A 7,829-nucleotide genomic window follows, 5' to 3' on the forward strand; every position below is an offset into this window, starting at 1 on the left:
GACTTTGAAGGTAAAACCAGTTGCCAAATGTCAACTAGGAAGGTTACTTTCCTCCAGCTCTGACTAGAGAGCCACTGAATATATATATATTTTTTTCGTTTGTAATGAAGAATAAGATAGTATTCCATGGATTATACAGGAATTCTATTTAACATATTAAAATTACTACAGAGACTTATGGCATTTGTTCTCTACCTCTGACATGTCTTAACTCCAGTTTCTGACCTTCTGCTATAAAACCTAAATTAAGTTAATCCTAAAATTTTGGGATGTGATTTTTGACATACTAGACATCCTTGGACATCTAGTGTCTTTGAACATTGTGAAGAACCATGGACACAGTTTGCAGCAAACAGTTGCTCATATTGTAGATCTTTAGAGGCAGGAAGATCAGCCATTATATGCTGAATTTCTTGGCTCTTGAGAAGATCAAGGGAAATTCATATAGTCCTTGCACCTACTGAATTGTTAGCTGCTATAGGGGATTACATGTAGTGCCTTATAGATAATTTCTGTTCCTTCTTCTTACCCAGGAATGGAAAATTCAAAATCCTGAATTAAAATTTGATTTTTTTTAGTCCTTAAATCATTTTTTTTTTGGTAGAAACCAGTATAAACATGATATTAAAGTATATTTGAATGTAATATATCTGGTACCTGATATATGTATGTAGTCAATATATTTGATATTTGAAATGTCATTGATCATAATCCTCACAGTCTTTTGTGTTTGCTATGTTTGTTAGCACTGCTTATTTTCTCTAAATTGTTGATTTATATAGGCCAACACAATATATGTAACAAATTGTAGATATAAAAATCACAGTCAAATGGAACTTGCTTTTGTGACTACTAATGAATTCAAGCTGGAGAAAAAAAAAAAGTTTTCCTATGTATTCCTTATTACAGATTTACTGCATTGTTTGCAGGAAGAAATCAAAATGTCATACCTAAGGGCAACGTGCTATTTCCTAGTCTATGAAAATATTTATGGTTTGAGATGTCTCTTTTGTTCCTCCCTGGAAATAAAACAAAACTCTCCATAACATTTTTATGTCATAAAATTACATATAACTGTTTATGGGCCAAAAAAAGAAAGATTTTTTTTTTTTTGGATGTATTTCTCTTCCCATTCCTTTCTTTGTTTCACTCACTCATTAGGAAATGACTAAATAGACAAGCCAGGATATTTAGAACATTCCCATTGAAAACTTCATTAAAACTGACACGTTTTTATGAAACATTTTGGCTTCAATGGAAAGACATATTTAGATGAGGAAAAAAAAAGTCAAATAAAATCTGACTTGTTACAAATGCAGTCAAACTGATATTCATATTCAAATTTGAGCTAATATTTACATGATACTTTTTCTACAGATTCTTCAGATGAAATCATTTGAATTGTCCTGAGTAATGCCAACATCCCTCTACCTAAGAAGAAAAGCTCACAGAGGACAGATGTCTTCAGTTGCAGTAAGAAAAGATTAGACTCCTTAGGAAATGGGAAGTTGTGGAGGTTTCCATTTCATATACAGTCTCTGTCATTGGATCCCCTAGATATATTCTGCCTGCAGTTATTATGGTTACTTCAAGCACTATCTTTAAATGTTGTTCTTTAAGATTATTAAAAAGGGCAGAGTTCATTCACAGACCCCTATCCATTCTTTAGCTATATCTTTAGCTGTAGTTATTAATTTTTTTTTTTATTTTTTATTTTTTATATATAGCTAGGCCTAATGTTAACACTCTGTTCAGAAACATGGGAAAATATTTATTTTTTGTGTAATACTGCTCTGGTTATTGTTTTTCGGGGCTCAGCATTTGTCATTGACTAAATAACTGTATAGACAGTAGCCTTGTTTAATGGCCACAAGATCGAATCATTATCTTAAGAAATTGGCACAGAAAGTCTTCAAATACATTTACTTAGCTGCATGCATGGGACACAGGAAATGGCAAATGCAGGAGTGATAAACTATTGGGAAATCTCATCTTTCTAAAATAAGTCATCTGTGGGACTAGAAGTCTGTGTAAGATAAAGGCAAATAGTAAGCTGTGACAAGAAAGCATAAGATTCCCATGCAGAACACCTTTCTCTCTCTGCAATTAGAGACTAAAATTAATCTCTGCCTTCAGGAGAGCATGTACTACCATGTACTACTAACATGAAGGGAATCTGAATATACTGTAATTTGATTCATATTCAACTGTTATAATTTCAGAACAATCAGTTGATCTTTCAGAAACTAAGATTTCTAAAGTACGGCATAAAACTTAAGAACTCAAGAAGAAAGCAGCACAAAATTAAATATCCAAGCTGAAGTTATAATGTTATTCCACAAATCTGATTCTACAGCTACCCTGTGTTTAAGAGATATAAGAATTTATTCTGCATTTATGAGCCCATTTACGTTCTTGCTCTTCACACATGTGACGAATTAGCACAAGCCCATCCGAGGGTGGATTATTTATTTATTTATTTATTTATTTATTTATTTATATTTTATATTGCTGTAGACTCTCAAAAGCGATGTGCGTGGATTGTGAGTATCTACATGTATTCTAATAGAATGAAGTTCTTGTATTTTAAAGTACAGGTTACAAAGATGTAGGACTTACCATGTTTCTTGGAAAGCACAGTTTCTCACACTTAAATTAACATTTGGCTTCTGTTTTAAAACTATATATCTTGGCTTATTAGCCCAGGGTTGCTTCAGTCTAATTAAATGGGCAAGATAAAAGCCACGCTGAGAAAAAGGTCTGATAATGGATTCTTTTTCAAATATATTTGTAAAGTAAAAACAATGAGAGAAAATGATTAGGAAGCTTGGAAGGTACTCTAAAAAAAAAAAAAAAGTGTCCAAAAAGGGGGCTGGTACCATGGGACAGACAAAGATACAGAGTCTGAAGCAGAAGCAACAGCATCAGAAAACTGTGGCATAACTGATCCACCAAGAAGTGTGACTGGGGAGTATAGTATTATAGTTGCAAGTGTGGTGTTGCTAGGAAAAGACTCAAAGAAGAGGGCATGTGGCTTTAGTTTTAGGTGGGAAGTCAGAGTGAAAGAATACCAAGAAAGGAATCATTCCCAACAGATGGTGAAAAAGATGGCTTAAGCTATTCTAACGTGAACGATTTTGAGTGTATGGAATAGAAATCCAGAAGATGCAGGTTGTAGTCAGTGCAATGAAAGATAACAGGGATATTATCATATTTCTAACTGTAAGGTTGGTGAGTAAAAGACAAGACTACTAGGATTAAGCAACCGTATTGTTTTACAGGGAGAAAGAGGGATGAGAAGGACAATCCAAAGTAGGGTTATTGGTTGACTGAAGAATGTGGGTAGTCCTTCCAGGTGTACCAGAAAAGTGGAACATATGCTGCTTTCACTGTTATATTGCAGCTGCTTATAAGATGCCTGGAATACTACTGATCAACATGGATGTTGGCTTAGATGTGGTAAAATGACAAGCAAATATGGAGATTTTCCTGAAATTTTGTAATACAAAATAAAAAAGTAATTTAGGAAAAAACAATGCTGATGTTGTCCTAAAGGTCTGAAAAAAATACCTCCTGTTGTGAACAAGTTTGCAGTTTGGAAGATCAGCTCAATACCAGTCATTCTGATTTACCTTTCCAAATTATGAAGTTCAGGGACCAAGGACAGGAAGTCATCCAATTATCCAAGCTGCATGGTGTGTGAAAGGGAGTGGGTGCTATTTAGGCTCACTTGAGTAGAAGGACTTCTCAGGATCAGTGACTTCAACTGTTGGGAGGAAACAGGGACAGAGTTTATAGCAAACAGCAGTTTAAACTGCAGTTCCTTAAAGGCAGAAAGAGCAGCCACAATTTGCTGAACTGCAGGAACGACCAAAGCAAATTTGTATTGCCCCACAAAGATCAGTGATTTCCTGTGTTAAAGTGCAGAAGAGGGTTTTGGGGTGATGAGCACAAAAGTTAGTGGCTGACCTTTATTTTCTTGTCAATACCACATGTAGGCTGGGGATCACAAGTGTTAATAGAAGCTATTTCCTTTCTCAAAAGAGAAGGAGGTACAGCTTGATTTGGGAACAACTGCAAAATTCAGCTGAGGATACAGACAGAAAGAAGGAGGGAAGGGTTGAAACAAAGAGGAGGGAAGAAGTAAAGTACTGAAATGATAGTGGTAGAAGTAGAAAAGAATCATTAGTTAAATGTGTAACTTGAATCAGCAAAGCATTTTACTGATTTCATGAAAGGACTTCAGAACTAGAAAAATACAGAATCACAGAATTCTAGGGGTTAAAAGGGACCTCAAGAGATCATCGGGTCCAACCTCCCTGCAAAAGCAGGTTCTCTAGAGCAGATTGCCCAGGTTGATGTCCAGACGGGTCTTGAATATAAAGGTATATAAATATGCCTTACAAAGAAATATTCAAAAGTTACCATTAAAATTTTCATTGTCATTTTGTTGTCTCTTTCTTCTCCTGCAAGCTAGTTGTTTTCATTTATCTGTTTAGTGTGGACAGTCGGCTTAGCCTTGTACATCAACACAAAAATAAAGACAGTTCTTATTTCTTTTCAACAGGCTTCACATATATTAGAAAATGTGAATGCTTGCTTAAGATTTCTTTATATCATTTGTTGAATGATGAATCTTGATGAGATATGTCATGGAAGAGTCTAAGGAGATATCCTATTATCAGGAAAATGAAAAATTCATCTTCGTTAACCCATATACATTTTTTCCCCAAAAGTAAATTAACAATTCAAAATCTTGCACTAAACTTCATTAACTTTCTTCATGAATAATTCCACTGACATCTAAGCAATTTGTGTGAGTATAAGAAGACTTGTCCTTTTATATTGCAGTTACTTGTATAAAGGTAAATAAATTAGAGGGAGATAATCTTCTGTCTACATTTAACAAAATAACATTACTATACAAAATACTATTACATAATACTTCTGATGTTTATTGATGTTTTTAGGTTACTTAAGCAATGTTCATATTCAACTTAATTGTGATGGGAAATATCCTTAATGAGTACCCTACAGACTGTTAGATATGTTGGCTACTGATACAGTGAACTCATATAGTATACTCAACTTAAATCCCTGAGGAGTCTCATTAGTTACAGCTGAAGTAAAATATGAAGCTTTTTCATAGGATGAGAAATGTTCTAGTCCCAGACAGTAGCATGTTTTATGCACTTCAGTATAAGCTCCATTTTAAGCCAGTTGTTAAGAAAAAAATCACATCTCTAATGATCACAACTTGCTTGAGGATATTACTTAGCCTTTGGCTTCATTTCTAGCTAGCATTGGATCCCAGTGCTATCACAAACAGCAATAAAACTTTACCTAGAGTTGTTCTCTGAAAGCATATCCGTTAATTTTTGTTGTTTGGTCATACAACAGCTAAATCAGCAAGTGTTTTATTTAGCACACAAAGTCATGCCATGGTGTAACTTTAAAGCTAATTAAACATTAATTGGCAAGTCATTTGTAAGTATGTAAGTATGTAGGTTGTAAGTATGTAGGTTGACTTACAGACATTTCTTCCAAAACAGTTGTTACATTTTTTTCCATGTTGCTGCATTGTGGATTTTGTGCTTAGCATCTGACATGTTTTCCCAACTACTGCTTTTTAACAAAAACATGAAAGTACTCGGGGGAATGTGATAAAAGCAAAAATTCTATGATCTCTGCAAGGCAAACGACAGCATGGAAATTGGCACATCTGGATCAAAAATATTTAATCTGTTTACTTAAATAAACAAATCTAAACATGGGTAATTAGGACTATAAATCAATATACGTTTCCTTTAACAGCATCTTCTTTTTCATTGATAATTCCATTTGGTCACAAGCATTTACATTGTGCATGTCTTGCTTTTTCTTGTTTCAGGCAAATAAAAGCTTTGTTTAAGATGAAAACTTATGTATTGGTTCTTTCCATAGTTGGAAAAATATTCCTACGAAACATTGAGATTTGCTATCATGCAATAGAATCATAGTATTTTAATTCAAAAGTAAATATGTTAAAATTGCAGTTCAGTTAAAATACTCTTCATTATAGAAATACTTTTCTCTAAGACTTTTATTTTACTCCTTTTGATTTGTTAGCCTGTTTGTGGTTTGAAGCAAGAGTACTAATCTTTATATACTTTGTAAATTGCATGTATTCCCTTTCTTTACAATGCAAATATTTTTTAATAATTGTGAAGACAGAGACAAATATTTTGTTTCAATTCTAGTCACATGTCTTGCTTTGAAATTAAGATAATCATACCTCCTTGTCGAGCTGAAAATGTTTTCTTTAAATTTGGTCACAGGTCCTACTATTCAATTAATATAATCATACCTCCTTGTTCTGCTGAAAATAAAGCAGTTGTTTAATTAAACATGCCAGTTGTTTATAATATAATGTTTCAGAAATACTTGTTTGAAAGAAAGGCTAAAGATTTATATCAAACATTTCAATCTGACAAGTAAATTACATTTCCTCTACTATAAAGAAAGGTAAGGCAGGAAAATGGTTTCAATATAAGAGTAACTAGGGTTGTTGCACTGAGGAAAAGCACACTTGTTCTCATTGCTCAGAGATATGATACTCATCAGTCTACAAAGGTGACCTTTTACACTCTAGAGATTAAAGCTGAATATTTTACCCCCTTAAAACATGGATATATACATTATTTTGAAATTGTGACTGCATTTTCATTGCTAATTCATTTAGAAATGAGTAGGTTTTTCAATTTAAAAAGTGAACAGAACATAGTATCTGTACACCATCTTTAATAAAAGCACCAGTGATGCTTTCTCTAAAGTTTTAAACAGGTCTTCTTATCCTGGATTCCATCCCCAAACTTAGGTTGTGATACAGTGTATCTGAGACCTAAAAGATGCAGGCTTCTGGAGTTGTCTCTTATGTACTGAAGCTGGCATGATTTGTAGCTAATCCTCTTCTATAGGTAGGTTTTCTCATGTGAAGTTCTGGTGTTGGAGAAGTACTTTATGGTTTCCTAGAAAATCCCATTTCTGCTTCTGGTAGCTGTGGTCTGGGTTGTCTGGTTGTCTACCTGTCTGAAATTACAAAACATCTCTGATAATAAAACAGATCACTTGAGAGAGGAGGGAATGGTAACAGCTTGTCATATGAATCTTTTTCAAACCTGAAAGACTACTGTATTGTGTTTGATAAGCCAGTCTAGGAAAAATGTGTGGACTTGTGTCTGGTAGCTGAAGAAATAGAAAACTTAACTGTTTTCATCATATACATAACATTAAAAGAAAAAAAAAGTTAGCTGCAGCATTGTTTCATGCCTATACTTCAGTATGACTTCATGTGCACATGGAGGCTTTTATTTTTCTCTCATGAACTGCAGGAATGAAGATGGCTATGATTTTTGCAAGGGTGAAATAGGTTGTCTGTCAGTTGGGTTTAGGCGACAGTCTGTCTGCAGCCCGTAAGATGATCTGCATAGTGCTAGAGGAAAGTAGGCAGAATTCCTGGCTTGCAAGCATAGATATTGATCTACCTTAGCCACCTAAACAATACCTCACCTGTTTGCCTTGTCCATACCTTATTTTACGCAGTCTAATGCTTGTTTTGTTTGACTTTTCTTTTATTTCTGTGGATCTGAGCTTTGATACACTTTGGGGAGTACATAAACAGAGTGTTGTACTTGAACATCACCATCCTGCAGAGTGCTCTAGTGGCTCTGGACCACCCCTCCCTACATGAGAACAGCACTGTTATTGAAAATTATGAGTGAGCAATGAAGTATGTAGGCTACATACACAAGCATTTGATCTATCAGACTAGTGTCCGATGACACTGAATG

This window comes from Anas platyrhynchos, chromosome 5, assembly GCF_047663525.1.
Source record: "Anas platyrhynchos isolate ZD024472 breed Pekin duck chromosome 5, IASCAAS_PekinDuck_T2T, whole genome shotgun sequence".
NCBI lineage: Eukaryota > Metazoa > Chordata > Aves > Anseriformes > Anatidae > Anas > Anas platyrhynchos.